The following is a 19,769-nucleotide window of genomic DNA, read 5'->3' as shown; positions in this document are numbered from 1 at the left end:
AGATTATTTGTGTTTTATCTTAACGGAGAAGTCACGAGCTGCGTGAATTCAGATGGGATTATCTTCAAAAGTGAATTTTACAGAAGAGCCGAAAAAAAACCTATCAGTTGGCCTATCAATGTTGTCCATTAACCTTACTAACTGAGTCAATCGACCTTATGATAGTAATTACTTTTAACACAGGGGGCTTAAAATATCCCTTTATGCAATGTTTGAGAACGGATGGCGCTGTAACACCTAAAGATCTCATCCTATATTTTCACACTTCTGAGATATTTCTCTAAACTCGCTTGCTAAGATATTCTCAAAGGGGACTCAGAAGGGGCAACGTTTGTTCAGTCATACTTTTATTCTGTTGATTTATATTGGTCAACAGGATTCTATGATTTATATTAATATAAATCTAGGCTTTGAGAACAGCTAAAATTTAGTTTTTAGCAGATATCCTGGAAGTTCGAAAATGTGAGATGCGTCATTTAGGCATGACAATAATGATGATAATCAAAAGTATTCTGGCAGGCAATTACCTGAACACATTCAGGTAATGGAGTCAATTGGAGAAGGGGGCCGTTTTTACCACCATCTAGATTCTTTAAAGCCTGTTTGGTATTTTCACTGAAAAACGGCTTTTTGGTATTGCCATTGAAAGAACTGAAAAAAAATAAAACCAAAATTGTTCTTATATCTTGAAAAAGTATTTTGCCCTGCCACCATCCCCCCCCCCATTTTCTTGTATTGATGCCACTACATTCAGGCAGGAATTTTCATTTGTTTTCTTGCGGGAGAAAATACCAAGGTACATATGAGATAATGACCAAAAAGTATGGGCAATTTATAAGAGCTGAAACTAGCCCTAGTGTCGACAGAAACACTATCAACGCCACCTAGAATTTGGTGATAGTTGGTATTTTTTCAGTGTGATAATAAGGAAAATTAATTTAATTTAATTAAATGATAAAATTAGGGTAGGAATACGTATATGATATCAGTTCCTGACAGAAAAATTACTATAGAGCTTAAAAAAATGGCTCATGTTCCCACAGGCTGGATGGTGTTGATAGTTTTTTTTCTGTCGACATTAGCGCCAGTTTGGACCCTTGTCAGTTACCTATACTCTTGGATAATGCAAAATCATTGAGACAACCTGCTGGTCCCAACGATTCCCAATGAAATTTAACTTGTACTAGTTGAGAATGTATAGTTCCATTAGTTTGTTGAATTTTGCTTATCTTAGCTGCTAAACGGGAATAAGCTATTGCTAAAATAATAGGAACTTGTATAGGTATGCGAATCACATGAAGAACTTATATACCATCGGGTTAATGCCATCGGTCAATTTATTGCGGGTTGGTTACTTAGGCTATTAATATTATATTTTATCAACGAAAACTTTATAGTTTGAAAATATACGCATTTTTGCTGCTTTATTGTCTTATCACACTAATGAATGTGATCATTTATAAAATGACACTTCCTATGGCATAATTTTCTCCCAAAATCTTATTAGCTTCTGTGTTCTATTACGCAAAATCTTAAGATGTATAAACATATTATTTGAAAAAAACTACGTTTTCTAAAGAGTTAAAGAGGCTGAGTCACAAGTTCGAACCTTAAAACGTACAGGGATTAGAAGGTACAGTTGGGGGGCTGCCGCCCCCCAAAACCCCCCGCTTTCGCAGCCTTTAAATAAAAAAAAATTTTAAACTGAAAGTAAGGAGCGACATTAAAACTTAAAACGAACAGAAATTATTCCGTATATGAAAGGTGCTGTGCCCTCCTCATCGCCTCTCTCTTTACGCTAAAGTTTTTATTGTTAAAAAAAAAGTTTTGAGAAAGAGTCTAACTTTAGCGTAAAGAGCGAGGCGTTGAGGAGGGGACAGCCCCTTTCATATACGGACTAATTTCTGTTCGTTTTAAAATTTAATGTCGCTCCTTACTTTCAGTAAAAAAAAACTTTTTTTTTATTTATTTAAAGGCTGCGAAAGCGGGAGGTTTGGGGGGCGGCAGCCCCCCAACTGTACCCTCTAATCCCTGTATGTTTTAAGGTTCGAACTTGTGACTCAGCCTCTTTAACTCTTTAGAAAACGTAGTTCTTTTCAAATAGTTTCTGCACATTTTTGTACAGTTTATTACTTATTATTGCTTGACTAACTGTTAGATGATTGAGTATTATTCTTTTCTTTCTCGACAGGGTGTTTTAAGGGTCGATCTTGTAACTCAGCCTCTTTAACTCTTTATAAAACTTAATTTTTTTCAAATAATTTAAAAAAGAAACTGAGTTTTTTTTTTAAACTTTAAATTCAGTATATAAAAAATTTGCTCTGACGGGGAATCAAACCCGGGTCTTCAGCCTAAAGTCAGGAGTATCGACCGCTGTACTAAAAAGACACAATTGTAATTGTTTTTTAGTAAGTGGGATCTATTTTTGACGCAAGCAAATCCCCACAAAACTTGATATTTGGTTTTTGGAAAACAGGGAAGGAGTGATCAGATTGAGCTTAAATTTCGAGGATAAGCTCCCAGTTCCCAGGAAAGCTTATCCTCTAAATTTCAGCCCGATCAAACAACGTTAAAGGGGGGCTGTGGTGGGAAAAATTAACATGGGCTCTTATAGGAAAACGAGGCTTTTCGTAAATGTAAATTCGGGGGATAATTTTTTCGGTCTGAAAATATCAAAAGGCCCTAACAGGTCTAATTCTGCTTCGAATGAGTCCTCATTCACCCGGATCAGTTGCCAACTGTGGCCTGTAGGCGTGGATAAAAAAAAAAATTGAACTTTAAGTGGCTATATTTGGTTTTTGGAAAACAGAGAAGGAGTGGTCGGATTGAACTGAAATTTCGAGGATAAGCTCCCGAGCCCTAGGAAAGCTTAACCTCTAAATTTCAACCCAATCGGACAACGTTAAAGGGGGGCTGTGGTCGGAGGGTTAAAACTTCCGGCCCACTTTTACCAATGAAGATAAAGTTGGAGGGGGGAGAAATTTTGCATGTTTCTTAGTATGAGCTTGGGCTAAAAAAAGCAATTATCGCTGTCTCTCTGCGACCGCTAGGACCGGAAATCGCTTAACATTGTGGTGGGTCGCCTCTTTATAGAGGCACAAGTGTGCCTCCTTGAAATCATAAAAACAAACATAAAACAAAACATCGAATGTGTTTTTCTGTATACTACTACTACTACCACTAAAACTACAGCTTCTGTGGTGAGTACTACTAATGCTGAAGCTATGGAAATGAAAATCTGAGGAAATGTTGAGGGGAAATTTCAACTAAACTAAACATACTGTGTGCATTGTCAAAAGGGCGTATTGGTACGGCATGCCGTTTTAAGATGAAACTTCCTGGGCGGCATGAGAGGAGGTTAAACTGGTCCAAAGGCAACATGTATATGATATTACTGCTATCAACTACAAGTTTTACTGCTACTACTAATGCAACACCCTTACAGATAGCACTGCTAGTACTACTACCACTACTATTATGATACTAGTACTATTAAGGCTAAGCGTATGATGGTGGAAATTTGATAGAATATTGAGGGCAAATTTGACCTAAATCAAAACAAACTAAGTGCATGCAGATTGTCAAAAGGGCGTATTTCAAGAATGGACTTGGGTATTAAGTTGGAACTTTCAGAGAATGCTTAAAGGGGAAGATGAATTCACCAAAACGCAGTTTGTTTATGCTACTGCTAATACTGCTACAACTACTACTTTTTCTGCTGCTACTACTACTGCTACTGCAACTAAACTACTCCAACTACAACTTCAATTGAAACTGCTTGTAAGGCTAAGAGTATTAAGATGAAAAGGGCGTCAAAATGCTTGATCAGCAATTTTTTTGGAACGGCTTACCATATTAAAAATAAAATTCTAGGGTTACATGCGGGAGGTGTATAACTAACCAAAATCTACATGCTACTACTGCTATTGATACTGTTGCTACTACAGTTACTAGTGCTACTAACACAACACTACTAATGCGACTGCTTCTCCTACTGCTACCACTGCTAATATGATGCAAGCACTATTAAGGCTAAGTGTATAAAGGTGAAAATATGGGAGATTATCGAGGGAAAATTTGAAATAAATCAAAATACGCTATGTGCATGCAGATTTTCAAAAGGGCATATCTCAGGAATGGATTTGGGTATTAAGTTGGAACTTTCAGAGAATGCTTAAAGAGGAAAATCGATTGACCATACGGCAATATGCGCACGCTACTACTAGTATTACTGCCACTGCTACATTTACTACATTTACTACTGCTACCATCGCTCCAACTACTATTTCTATTTAAACTACTGGTAGGGCAAAGTGTATTAAGATGAAATTTAAGGAAGTATATGGATATGAAGGTTATAAAAAGGGCGTATCGGCAATGTCATAGCAACGGCTATTTGTATTACATTGAAATTTCCAGGACTTGATGAGGGGGATGTTCAACTGACCTAAAGGCAATTTCTTAATATTACTATTGCTACAAGTACTAGTGCTCTCACTGTTGATACTACTACTATTGCTACTATTACAGCTACGGCTTAGGGTATGAAGGGGATATTTCCGGTGATATTAAGGGGGAAAGATTAACTGAATCAAAACACGCCGTCTGTGCGCAAGCTGTCAAAAGGGCGTTATCTTAGGCTGTTAGCGTGCAATATCTTAGGAACAATTTGGTATGTGAAGTTGAAAATTACAAGGCTTGTTGTGGGGGATGTTGAACTAACCAAAATACTATATTTGTACCCTTATGCTAATGCTTCTGCTTGTACTACTACTACTTCTAAGCTGCTGCTACTACTATTTACATAACATAAGATATATATTTCAACAACAACAAAAACAACTCAATAGCACCATCACAAATCCCCCACAAAGGCTCCACGGCCTTTAAAAGAGGGGTATTACAAAACAAGACTTTCAAGCATTAAATTGGTAATCATTTAATGACATAACATGCAAGAACGCCTATAGTACTCACAGAAACAAAGAGCTGAAAAAAAAGAAAAGGGAAGAGGTGACAAAAGGAAAAGGACTTTCTTCAAACATCACATTGAAAGCAGGTGATGCAGGACTCCACAAATCTGGCAAAAAGTGGAAAAAAAAATAATAAATAAGAACCCCATATAACAAATTACAGGCTAGAAATTAAACTGTAGGAAATCAGCCACCAGATTTTTTAAACCATTATTTTTTTATATGACCAACTAGAAAGAAATAATCAATAAACTGCTTAACGATATTGACCTGACATAACATAAAGAAAGAAAAACGAGCCAAAATGAAAATACTGACAGCCGGGTTTTTAAAGGCCAAATGAAAATACTGACAAAACACAACAAAGCGGAAATTTCGAGGGGACAAACGCGTCTCTTCTTCAGTGTCAAACGAAAAACTATAATCAATGAAAGCGCCGAAGAAAAAACCAACAAAATAAAACGTGGAAAGTCAATGTGAATGTGAAAAAAAAAAAATTAAAAGATGAATAAAATTCAATAAAAGCCTAAACTTGTAAGAATTAAAACCAAATTCCTAACAACAATAAAAGTGAGTCATTCACCACTTTCCGTGATTTGGAAGGTAATTCAAAATTGAACCGCCATCGGTTCAATTTGAGTTATTCGCTAGTATCCATCGATGGCGGTTGAATTTGAATTTCTTTGCAAATCACGGATATTGGTGAATGACTCACTTTTATTGCTGTTAGGTATTTGGTTTTAATTCTTACAATTTTAGGCTTTTATTGAATTTTATTCATTCTCCATTTTTTTGGGGTTTTTTCATTGTTTTTTTTTTCAGATTCATTGACTTTCCGGGTTTTATTTTATTGGTTGTTTTTCTTCGGCATTCTCATTGATTATATGAGCAGCCCTCTTCCCAAGCTTATTTATTTTCCAAATACGTTCAATAAAATTTTTAAGATGGCAGTTTTGTTCAGCATGGTTGAACAGTCCAGTGATTACATCTTTAGGGATTTTGGGTATGTCGAACCCCAACAGTTATGCAAATTGTCCATTAGGCTTACAACTAAATATTGCTTTAAAACTAAAACAAAAGGCACTGTGTGTATGCTGGTCAGTGGCAGAAAACCGAAAAGATTTAAAATATTATTTTAGTTTTCAATGAAAAAGACTATGTCAATAAAAAAACTAACATAAATAGATTTAAAAGTTTTTTTCCACAAAATAAATTTTTCAAAGAAAGGTAAAGAGCTTCATTAAGCCAAAAATGAGCGAAGTCAAATAATCTTCAAAACATAAAACTACCACAAATCACCATCAGTAAATAAATGAAACCCAAAACGAACAGAAATTACAATAAATAACCGAGTCAAACTCAAAATGAGCAGAAGTTAACATTAGTAGGGCTGACGCCTCCCCATGCCTGTTTAATCCTAGAACATAATTTACAATTTGCTAAAAAAAAAAAAAAAATGAATACAGATAGACAATTTAAGATACATATTCAACACATATACAACACATTTTATATACACATTTGTATTTATGTTACCGTGAATGTCCGACATTAATTGGCAAAAAGCGGAAAAAAAAATAATAAATAAGAACCCCATATAACAAATTACAGGCTAGAAATTAAACTATAGGAAATCAGCCACCAGATTTTTTAAACCATTATTTTTTTTATATGACCAACTAGAAAGAAATAATCAATAAACTGCTTAACGACATTGACCTAACATAACATAAAGAAAGAAAAACGAGCCAAAATGAAAAGGCTAAAATGAAAATACTGACAGCTGGGTTTTCTAAAGGTCAAATGAAAATAGTGGCAAAACACAACAAAGCGAACATTTCGAGGGTACAAAGGCGCCTATTCTTCAACGCTAAACGAGAAGATATAATCAATTAGAGTGGCAAAGAAAAAACCAACAAAATAACAGGTGGAAAGTCAATGTTAATGTGAAAAAAACTAAAAAATTAAAAGATGAATAAAATTCAATAAAAGCCTAAACTTGTAACCAAATACCTAACAACAACAAAAGTGAGTCATTCACCACTTTCCGTGATTTGGAAGGTAATTCAAAATTGAACCGCCATCGGTTCAATTTGAGTTATTCGCTAGTATCCATCGATGGCGGTTGAATTTGAATTTCTTTGCAAATCATGTATATTGATTAGTGACTTAGTTTTATTGTTGTTAGGTATTTGGTTTTAATTCTTCTTATTTTTGGCTTTTATTGAATTTTATTCATCTTTCAGGTTTTTTTTTCATTGTTTTTTTTTTCAGATTCCTATTGACTTTCCGGGTTTTATTTTGTTGGTTGTTTTTCTTCGGCACTCTCTTTGATTATATGAGCAGCCCTCTTCCCAAGCCTATTTATTTTCCATATACATTCAATAAAATTTTTAATATGGCAATTTTGTTCAGCATGGTTGAACAGTCCAGTGATTATATCTTTAGGGATATTGGGTATGTCGACCCCCAACATTTATGCAATTTGTCCATTAGGCTTACAACTAAATATTGCTTTAAAACTAAAGCAAAAGGCACTGCGTGTATGCTGGTCAGTGGCAGATCCAGGGGAGGGAGGGGGCCCCCTAACGTAGTCTAAAGTAGTGTAATTTGCTTAATTAATGCAAGTTTGCGTTAAATAAACTTGCTACTAATGCAAGTTTATCGAATAAACCTATTCCCCCCCCCTAAAAAAAACTTGGATCCACCCCTGATGCTGGTTGCCTGTAAGACCTCTCGGAAACATCCTAGTAAGAACGATTGAGGGTATTAAGTTGAAACTTCTAGGGCTACTACAATTTCTACTTCTGATCTTTCAGTTTAACTAAATCAAAAGAGTGTAAAAGCATCCAGACTATCAAAGAGTATAGAGATAATTTTTTGGGAATAATATTAGGTTTTATTTTTCAGGTCAACTTGAGGAGGTATAAAACTAAATTAAGAAATACTATATGTACCCAGATTTTCAAAAGGGTGTATGTTGTTAGAAATTGTTGAAAAAGTTTCTCCAACATAAAAAGAGCAAGCCAAACTATGGATTCTTATAGAAAAAAACAAAAAAATTTAAAATATTATTTTCGTTTTCCATGAAAAAGACTATGTCAATAAAAAACTAACATAAATAGATTTAAAAGTTTTTTTTCCACAAAATAAATTTTTCAAAGAAAGGTAAAGAGCTTCATTAAGCCAAAAATGAGCGAAGTCAAATAATCTTCAAAACATAAAATAACCGCAACCACCATCAGTAAATAAATGAAACCCAAAACGACCAGAAATTACAATAAATAACCGAGTCAAACCTAAAATGAGCAGAAGTTAACATTAGTAGGGCTGACGCCTCCCCATGCCTGTTTAATGCTAGAACATAATTTACAATTTGCCAAAAAAAAAAATGAATACAGATTGACAATTTGGAATATGATATATACACATTTCTATTTATATTACCGTGAATGTCCGACATTAATTGGTGAATGTCCGAAATACCTTTTCTTCTCCTTGGATTTAGTCAGTGTTGTGGTCAACTTTTTGAATTTTATGCAAGGTTTGATGATGACGCGTTAGGTTCGGTCAGATTAGGTTTGGTTAAATGAGGTTAGGTTGGGTTAGGTTAGCTTATGTTAGGTTTTTAACCCATTTCTGATATTTATAACCAAATTTAATCTAACCTAATCTAACTTGACCTAACCTAAACTAACATAATCTAACCTAATTTAACTTTAACATTTACCATCATAGCTTGCATGAAACTGAAAAAAAAAATGACTTGCAAAGCTAATTGAATCCAAGCAGAGAAAAGGGAATTTCGGACATTTACCAGTGAATCCCAACATTAACCAGATTTGTGACATTCACGGTAACATATAAATTCAACAAAATACACTTTAAATGTTTTTCACCTTTTTTTAACTTTAATAAATCAAAAATTATTAACACTTTAAAGAAAAAATATCAGTATATGTATATTAAACTATCAATCCACATTCATCTTTTTTAGTGAAGTGTAAAATATGTTCTAGTATTCAGTAGGCATGTGGGGGGGGGGGGAGGGTGTCATCTGTACTCATGTTAACTTCTGCTCGTTTTGATTTTGACTCGGTTGTTTATTGTAATTTTTGTTCGTTTTAGGCTTTATTATTTATTGATGACAATTTGTGGTAGTTTTTCGCTAGGATGATTATTGGACATTCTCTCTGCTCATTTCAGGTTTGATGGAGCTCTTTGCTTTTCTTTGAAAAACTTATTTTTTTGGAAAAACTTTTTTAAATCAATCCAAGATAAAGTTGGATGTGGAGTGTAGCCAAGATCTTCAAGTGATAGGTTCTGTCCAATCTGAACTCCTAGACGAGAGAGAAGATAGGGCATTCTCCAGCACCCAATCTGCACAGTAATTGAACAGGGTTGGAGAGGGAAAGCAGCCGTATTTTACTCCGAACTCAACACAGAATTCGTCTCTTCTCTGTAAACTTGAACTTTGCTCACTGATTCCTCATAGTGTGCCTTAAGCAATTTGACATATTTATGGGCATTTCGTCTTCCTCTAGAAATTTTCAAAGATTTTGGCGAATGATCGAATCGAAGGCGGCAGCGAAGTCCACAATATCAGAATCAGCGGCAAGTTGCACCTTTCAAAGTACTGGATAATGTGGCGAAGTGCAAAAAAACGTTTTAGCGCACCCTTACTCAGAAGAAAGCCGGCTTGGTTTTCACGGATTCTTTTTTCCCTTACCCTCTTGACATGGTTAAGAAGAATAGTTCCAAATATTTTTACCAGTATATCAATTAGACTCATGTGTATTAATCTTGCATCCAGTTTCATCAGCTTTCTTACAGAATGGGAGAATAACTGATGTTTTCCTATCTTTCGGGAAATTGATGATACTTTGTACTTCATCAAGGTTACCATGGAGCTGTTCAGCAGTAATCTTGGGACAATGTTTGTATATTTCCGGTGGGAGACCCTCTTTTCCTGTGGCCTTGTAGTTCTTCAGGGCCTTAATCGCTTCGTTTTTTTGCTCTTGTCGGAGCGGTAAGCTCGACATCATTTGTTTTTTTTAACTCTACGGTGGAAACCACCTGGGGCTGGTGATGGGTTCCAATTGAGAAGGGTTTGGAAGCAATCTTTTTATTTGACAAAACGCTCCTTCTGACAGCTATTGGCTTTTTTTTATCCGTCCTTCTCAACTTCTGAGAATGTGACTCTCTTACCAGTCGATTCCTTGAGAATCAGTCGATTTCTTGCTTGGGGATGTCATGTATGAGCGTTGCTTTCTGCAATGACAAAGAGGTCTCTTCCCACGTTTCGCGGTAGTTCAGACAAGCGGAGAGCTTGATCAGTCTGTACAACTCTTTTATGACATCTTTATGGCCACTCATCATTTTCATTCCTCTCCAACTTTTGATAGATTATGATGGTAATCCAATGCTGCTGTTTTCCTTCATTTGGCCTAGGATCTCTTTGGCGTCTTTCTCGTCATTTTACTGCATTTCTCCCAGTTTTGCTCAGGCTAGCAGTTTTTCTCCTCAATGTCGTTTAGTGCATCGATACGGTTAGCTCAATGTTTAGTATTTGCCAAACTTCTTTATCTTGCAGCTTACCAATGTTGATTTGGGCTTTTGGTTTGTTTTTTCTTCGAGCTGCATGACGCAGTAGGATTTTTGCCAGAATAAGCCTGTGATCAAACCCTGATTTTTAATATTAAGAAGTTAAGGCTATAACATGAATATCCAACCAGGTAAAACTGAATTAATTTATAGTGAAAGCAGGAATATCTTTCTAGATGGGTAATGAGGTATCTTAGTTTGTCCCTAGTGAAAGTGAATAGTCAGGTGAAGTCAAACCTGGACGAAAGGAAATAGTACCAGCCAAGGGAAAAAGTTAGCGCAGAAAGATGAGAAGAATAAATCTATGTCTGCTAAACTTCACAATGTAGTTTAAAACAATACGCTGTTTTCGTGCTAAATTAAAGCATTTAAATTATCCTGAGAAATAAAACTCTGCAATGTCTGGAATAAAAAGCTTTGGTCTTGAAAATTATTGTTAATTAAACACATAAAGTATAATTTTTTTTTAAGCCTCGAGGACTTTGAGAAGGCGTAGAAGATCTAGCAGTGAACTTAATTTTAATGATACAGAGCAGTGACTAACTTTGAGAAACAAAGGCATACATAGTAAGTTTCATTTTGGAAAATAATCTACCTTTGATTTTAGTTGAAGATTTAGTTTCATTGGTCGTTGGACATTAGGACTGTCTACTCTCATGTCAGCATAAGTGCTAGGCAAAAAAGAACTCTGAAGGTATTCAAAGCATTTTTCGACATCCAACCTCACACAGCCGTCTTATCAGTATGACGAAGCGGACTTTCACCAAGGTAGAAAGTCTTGAAACTGAAATTCCCGAATATGATTTTTACACATCTAATTCATGGTCATAATTGGTTCCTAGGAATACTTTATAACCATTTGATGGAAACATTACTTAAGTCTGTGTCTAAAGAGTTTTGGCCTTAACGACTTTGATTGTTTCTTCCAGGCATAGGTTTATATATGATAAAACAAGAAAGTAGAATAACTAGTCGGAATCTTTGCCGGTAACTTTATGAGCCTATTTTATATAAGGACCGTTTCAAACGCCCTGAAATTCTAAGAAAAACAGGAATCTGAATAATTACACAAGTATAATGAACAAGTATGTCTGGCTGTGGAAGCATGTGAAGCATGGCTTTTCTCATGAGTGATTCATCGGTCAGGGTAGCAAAATTAGATTTGGTTTACAAAGATTCTCAAGACTTTACAATCAACAAACATCTAAATGAAAGTTCAATTCAACTTTGAAAATCTTATTTTTGAATTGGTCGAAGTTTTGGTGGGAAAAATATGCCAGAGAGCTGAGCTTTAGAATTCTATTAACTTATTTTGAAAAATAAGACGGGGGTTGGAAACGCCATAAAAATACTTCGGTTAAAGAATACTGAGGTTCACATATTAAACCTAGAGCATGGTCCAGGAAATATTTGTTTTCTTTGTCTCAATTGAATCTTCTCTTTAGCAATTTTGTGGCCAAGACATTGTACCGTGAGTAATATGTGATATATCTAAAATATAAAAAAGAAAATAAAATTGTTTCCTTCTGAGGATATTTCCGATAAATGCCTCGTAGCATTCCAGACGTTTTGCTTTACAGACCGACTATTAAATCAAGGAAGACGGTTTTGAATTTCGCGAAAATACATGGCAATAAAAAATCACGAGACAATGTCTTATTCAGGAAGTTTCAAGTTATCATAGCAATATAAATTTCTAATCATCAATATATTGAAAATAAGTTATTGGATGGGCAGTTAGAATAATGAGTTTAGTTTGTAAACATAATGACAAGGTAGCGGCCCCTCCACAGGAGTTGGGCCAATCGTGAAATAGCTCTCACGGCACAGAATCAGGATTTAGGATATATAGTGATGAAAAATGTTTTTCACGTCATTTGTCATTATTAATATTACGGGCATTATGATTACAGACATTATGTTCCTACCATTCTGTGAGCAATTATGAAATTATTATTCTCAACCATATACATATATTGTTTTACACCTGCAATGTAAGTTTCAATAAATCCATTACTTTTCTATTTTTGTTTGTTATTATTATATGCTTGTATCTCATCGCATAGTAGGTAACTAGTTCAATTGTACTCGATAGGTAGCGCTCCCATGGAATCTGATTTCTAATTAACACTAGAGCTATTGATGGGCTGATGGTTGGAGAACTTCTAACCTACGATAGTTACGTATTTTATTTTCTCTCATAGGAAGTGGCGCGGTCATTTTTCTACCCCTTCATTGTACTCATTCCTTTCCCCCTATTACGAGTGGCGCAATCTTTAGCGGCACAAGGTTGTATCAACTCAGCGGCTCAAGGTAAAACCTAAGCGGCACGAGTGGAGCAATTGCATAACGGCGCAGTTGGTGCGATCCTTAATAATACAGCTTAAATCCTTAATGACACGAGTGACACGGTCACAAGTGGTACAGGGCCGACAACCATTGAAATACACGAACCAATAAAATTCCCCCGGCAGAACTGGTGCAGCCGGTAGGTACCACACAAAGTAAGCGGTACAAGTGGCGGTACATGAGTCTAATTAAGTAAAATACCTCCGGCAAAACTGGCGAGGTCGATAGGTACCACACAAAGTAAGCGGTACAAGTGGCGGTACATCAATCTACATTGAAATACACGACCCAATAAAATTCCCCCGGCAGAACTTGTGCAGCCGGTAGGTACCACACAAAGTAAGCGGTACAAGTGGCGGTACATGAATCTAATTAAGTAAAATTCCCCCGGCAGAACTGGCGCGGTCGGTAGGATGAAGTGGTACAGGGCCAACGCATATAAAATCCCCCCAGCAGAACTAGCGCGATCGGAAAACCTGGAGGAAAACATGCGAACTAGTTATGCTACAAACTTCTTAATTTAAATTTAAATCATTGGGTAGATTCAGACATAAGAAAAAGTGTATAGGCCTATAACCGCTAAGCTATAATAGGAAACCCCTTTAGAATATCCCATAGGAGATAACAGTCTCCCCCAAATAAGTTAAGTGAAGAAATAAATTTATTTTGAGCGTATATATTTGTGAAGTTGGTTTAAATATTTCAAACGCAAAACTGTCAGAAGAATTAAGCGAACTATTAATGGCGCAAAAGTTGGTCTTAGAAAATGTAGAAATAACAAAATCTATTCTGCAATATGATGGACAAACAGATATCGACGAATTTAATATCCAATTGGCCCAATTTGTAGAATCAACAAAAATAGAGCTAGAAAGATTAGTCGGTATGCTCCTCCTAAGATTAAGAGGGCAAGCCTTAAGCTTCCCAAAGCAAATTAAAAATACTCTACAAGATGATGACACTTTGCCAATAAATACAATAGAAAAACTGTTAACAACACTCAAAGATAGATTTATAGAAACTAGTTCAACAAATAAATTAAAACACGGAATGGTATGCTTTGACCATACACAGAACGTGAGAGAACATTTATATAATATACGAATTTCAGTAGAAGCAAAATTTGGAAAAGGTTCAGGAGAATTGTATGACAAAATCATACTACATGCCTTTTTGCAAGGGCAACCCCCAAAATTATATAGAATGGTAATATCCAAAAATATTCAAACGTTAGATCTTGCAGTTCAGGAGGTGGGGCGAATGATCGAAATTGATACGATTATGGCAAATCACAGTAAAACAAAAATAAATAGCCTAGGTGAATCGATCGTAAGATTAGCCTCACCTGAGGTCAGGCTTCTCCAAATTTCCTTTCAAGGGATAATTCCCCAGTCCAAGAAAAGTATTGAACGCAAGAGCCAACTAGGCAAAATTCCCTACATTTTCAGTGAATTAAACCAATCAATTATGGAAACAATTCCACAATTGTAAGATGCTATAACTACAATCGACCAGTGCGTATCGCGAGAGAGTGCCGCTTTAGGCTTAGAGACATAACGGCACCAAGGAATACCGTCTGTAATGCACAAAATTATGGCAACAATTTGTCTGGAAGAACAAATTTTAGCGCCAATGGTGCACAAGGCTATAGGCAGGAAAGATTGCAAACACCAGTACCCCACAATACGTACCAACCGAATTTGTATAAACCTCCCCCCAATAGACAAAATAATTATCGTTTGGAAAACCCAAATACTTGTCAAAACCAATATAGTGCAAGAATAGTATATAGAAATCCCAAAAATTTGCCGATGGGAAATGCAAATTTTTCAAGCCGACGGCATTTGCAGTCGACGCCAGCACCCAGCACTGGTGCAAGAAATCTAAACTATCGTAATAATACATGGCAAAATCGATAAACAAATGTAAATCATTTGCCTAGAGATTCCATGGACATATCTGAATCTCTATTGCAGAAACCGACGCATGAAATAAATCCGCAGGGAAACGTCTCAGGCTCCTCAGAAGAATAAACTGGACCCTGAAGGGGCCTAGAATATTTTATAGGTCCAACCCAATAGTAGTACCGTCCTTTAGTGATAGCAATAATAAGTTACCTATATTTAATGATTTTAGTGTGGCAAATGTTTACTTTAAGGCACTAATTGACTCTGGTGCCACGGTTAATATCATAAACTCATGCGTATTTAATATGTTACCTCCGCATATTAGGCAAAAGAAGAATTTTAATAGTCCCAATTTAACTAGTGTAACAGGGCATAGATTGGATGCAAAAGGTCCAATTCGCCTAGATGTAAAAAGGGATAATATAATTTTTCCGACAAACTTTATAATATGCAACAATTTTCTGTATGAAGCCATCATCGGCACAAATTTTTTAAGGTCTGATAAAGTATTATTAGACGTAGCGAACGAAAGGCTTGTGTACCCGTCAAATACCCCTTTCCCTACCTTAAGAAATTGTAACAGAGGTTACGAAGAGAATGTAACAGTAAATAAATTTCTGGCGGTATAGTGTCGCAATCTTTTGAACCTCATATCTAGCTACAAAGAGGATATGGAATAATCAGAAATTTGTTTATTTTTTCTGGGAGACATTGCAGATATGAAGTAAATTTACATAATAAGCGGATTGAATCGGCAAAAATAAAATAGGAGATATGCGACGATATAGGTGGAATGAAATCAAGGAAATAGTGGAATTATGGAAAAAGGTAGGGAATTCCAATGCGGTTCAGGCGCTGCCAATGCTATTTACGGATAACCCCAGCCTATATTTAATAAACAATGAAAACTCAGTAAAGTATTACGGAATCACAAGACGGAACACAAAAGTCCCTCCCAAAACGATGCAAAGAATTCATATATCATAGATGATAGAACCAGTGGATAGCAAACCTGAAATATGGCTCGCGATCCCGTCGAATGAAATTTCTGAAAATCTGTTATGCGAAGAACAGATTATAACTTACGACAAAGGAGAAGGTTTTATTTGGGTAACTAATAACCACGAAAATGATACAATTACAATAAAAAAGGGAACATGTCTAGTTCAAATCCAAGTTATCTCGGAGAATGATTTAGATAGATGGGAAAATTCCAAAAGAAACCTAGTTAACGGAATTTAAACCACAACTAACAAATACCTTCTAACTAAATCGCAATTCTTAAACAAATTTAATATGGATCATATTACGGACTTAGAACTTAAGAAAAAATTATGCGATTTCTTATGGAATTTCAAAGATATGTTTTCTGCATCTGATAAATGACATCAGACTGATACCGTTTTATGAACATTCGATTCTAACGACCAGTAATCCTGTCGCGAAACAGCCATATCGTGTACCTTATAAGCACAAAGAGTGCTAAAAAAATACAATTTATGAATTAGAAAAAAAATGAGATTAGACGCCCCAGAATAAGTCCGTATTCTACAACAGTGATCTTAGCTCCGAAAAAGAATTGTAACTTGAGGCTTGTAGCAGATTAGAGAGCCCTTAACAGACAAGCAGTTAGTGATAAATTTCATTCACCAAGAACTGATGAAATCCTTGACTTTATCTCAAGTCAGAACAACATTTTTACTTCTATAGATCTTACCCAAGGCTACCACCAAGTAAAAATAGCCGAAAAAGATGTCTATAAAACTGCGTTTTCTACAACTGAATGCGGTTCCTATGAATACTTAAGAGTACCTTTTGGACTTAAGACAAGTTCAAGCGCGCTATGTAGTCCCTTATTACATCTATTAAGAGGATTGAAGAATATCATTCGTTTTGTTGATGATGTCATATGCGTAGGAGAAAACGCTGAATAACACTTAGCAACATTAGCTAATGTGTTCGAGAAATTCAGAGAGGGCAATTTAAAATGCCGGCCTGAAAAAGTAAATTTATTTCAACCTAAAATTAAATTTTTATTAGTAGTGGTGACGCAAGGAGAGATATCTTCGGACCCAGACAAAATAAAATGTGTTGAAAACCGCAAACCCCCTAGAACTATGAAAGAATTAAGAGGAATTCTTGGTCTTGCTGGCAACATTAGGAAATTCGTGTGCAATTATGCCCAAATTGCGAAACCCCTCACGAAATTAACAAAAGGGGACTCCCAAAATGCTACTTGGTTTAAGGAAGCACAAATGGCCCTGGATCATCTCAAACAAGCGCTCACATGTGATCCAATTTTGACGTTACCTAATTTTTAAAACGGAAAATTTGTGGCCAAAGCTGATGTTAGTTCGAAAGGTATTGGTGCTATTTTTTCGCAAATAATTCCCATAGGAAACCCTGATCCTTTACAAGGACCGCCTAAACAAAAAATAATAGGAAAAGTTATATGCTATTCGAGTGGAACTTTATCAAAAGGCGAAAGTAATTATTCCGCCACAAACTTAGAATTATTATCTATAATCCACCACTTGGATAAATTTAGACACTATTTAATTGGTAGAAAATTTATATTATAATCAGACCATAAAAGCTTGCAGTACCTGAGCACTTTTAAAACCCCACGGGAATTCTAGCTAGATGGATTATGAAAATCCAAGATCGAGATTATGAATTTGAATATTTAAAAGGTAAACAAAATGCAGCTTGTGACTTCTTGAGTAGAATCGCAGAAAATACTCCGTCGGAGATGAAAAGCAACAAATTTTAATTTTCTGAAACCGAGAAACCGAGAACGCCGTCAGAAACCGAGGAGAACGAAATTAACGCTATTAATACTAAGAGTAAACATAAAAGTAAGAAGAAGAAAGTCAAAGACACAGTAAAAGAAAATAAGGATAACTATTGTCCCTTGTCTGAGGAAAATATAAAAAGAAATAAAAAAAAGGACAAAATGTGCTTAGCCATATTTATTTATTTTGTGATTGATGATGCGTTACCCGATAAATTCAAAACTCTTAGAAAAGAAATAAATTACTTTTACTATGACCTTGATGAAGAAATATCATGCAAAATTGTGACAGCTGAGGCAAAGAGTATCCAAACTTCAATAATACCTGTATTACCCCAAAACTTAATAATATCTGCCTTTGAATATTTTCATTCAGATATATTTGGACATTTAGGAATAACGAAAACTTTCCATAAATTAAAATAATTTTTTTATGTGCCGTCGGCGTTAACAAAACTTAAAGAATTTGTAAGTACATTCGAAGCGTGTGACTTAAGAAAAAAACCCCAAGCCTACCCTAGCCCCCCAATGGGCAGAGTCCCGGTAGCGAGGTCCCCCTTCGATATTGTCTCATTTGATTTATATGGAACCAGTGGAGGCTTGCCTGTTTCCAACAGGCGCCATGCTTGTATTCTTTCTGTTATAGATCACTTTTTCGGATTTAATTTTGCAAAAGCATTAAAGAATCAAGGCGCTTACGCCACGAGTAAGGCGTTAGCGAACTTATTTTTAAAGTTTGGCATTCCAAGCAAGGTTATAAGTGATAAGGTAAGCAATTTTGTTTCAAAAGTAACAAAAGCCTTAATGAGTTTTCTTAACATAGAGAAATTGGTGACATCCCCATATCACCCACAAGCTAACGGTAAAATAAAAAATAGACATAAAATATTTTCGAATTTATTAAGAATTTATACAAAAGACACAAGCAACGACTGTATTCAATTTTTACCTTATTTAAATAACGTAATTAGCACTACTTATTCAGAAAAAACCAAGGAGAACCCTTTTTATTTACTATTTGGTCATAACTTGAGAATACTGTATCGTTATATTGTTGAGTACCGACAATATTATAATACAACGGAGGTTTACACACAAGAATTTATAAATAGGATGAGGAAAACTTATAAGATAGTTATGCAAGAGTTGGAAAAATGTAAAATAAGCCAAGAGTTAAGAAACTAGCCCAAAGTCAAAGGGAATATAGATTTTAATACAGGAGATTGCGTCTACCTAAGGAACAAGGCAAAGATGGAAGGCAGAAAACTTTCCAATAAATGCTCTGGACCGTATAGAATAGTCAAAAAGTATGATAACGAGTTTACTTTTAAAATGGCGAACCCCGATAATGGAAGAACCTATAAGGCACATGTTAGCCGAATAAAAAGAGCCAAATTCCCGGAAAGATGGGTATCGCGTCCCTCGTCAATCGATTCGTCCGACGCAGAAGACGAGCCCCATAAATCAAGATTGGAAGAGCTAAAACCCTTTAATTTCAAGCAAGATTATTTCGAAAATGATAGTTATGAGGAAAACTTTGAAGAAGTTTTAGCTATGAAAAATCTTTTTATTCCCACAAGAAAGTCCCTAATACCAGTGAGAATAAAAACGCCAAAAAGTCCAAAAATTTCATCATCGGAGAGCGCAGGAGAATTAGATTATACGATATCACCGAAAACACAATTTCTTCCGAGTAGAATTTCAACCCCTTGTCCCCCTAAAAGATTTCCAGATGATATGGTTTCCCCGGAAAACCTAACAGAGAGACCCCTGTCGCTACAGGAGGAATTGAACAGAGCAGTAGAAACTCCGGGTATTATCATATAGAAAACTCCTCCCAAAGATTTAATTAAATCAAATATGCGAGAAGCTATGGATTTAATAAATTTCCCCATAAAAAAGAGGCAAAGTACATTGCCTTGGAATCAAACTCCCAAGGATGACCAGCAAGGACAATATCATGATATACCTGTGTCCAAGGTCAAGCCTAAACAATGGACTTCATGGAGGGAAACACTAGTGCAAAAAATGCCTCGTCCCCCTGAAGACATGGCATTTAAACAATGGAGGAACCCTGCAAAAACTTTTGATTCCTCGCAGAGCTCACAAGAGTCTTCCAAGTCTTTCGAGTTGAGATCTCTA

Source organism: Artemia sp. Qi Xiang Cuo, chromosome 5, assembly GCF_049724085.1.
Source record: "Artemia sp. Qi Xiang Cuo chromosome 5, ASM4972408v1, whole genome shotgun sequence".
Taxonomy (NCBI): Eukaryota; Metazoa; Arthropoda; class Branchiopoda; order Anostraca; family Artemiidae; genus Artemia; species Artemia sp. Qi Xiang Cuo.
The sequence above is the reverse complement of the archived record's forward strand: the minus strand, read 5'-3'. Positions refer to the sequence as shown.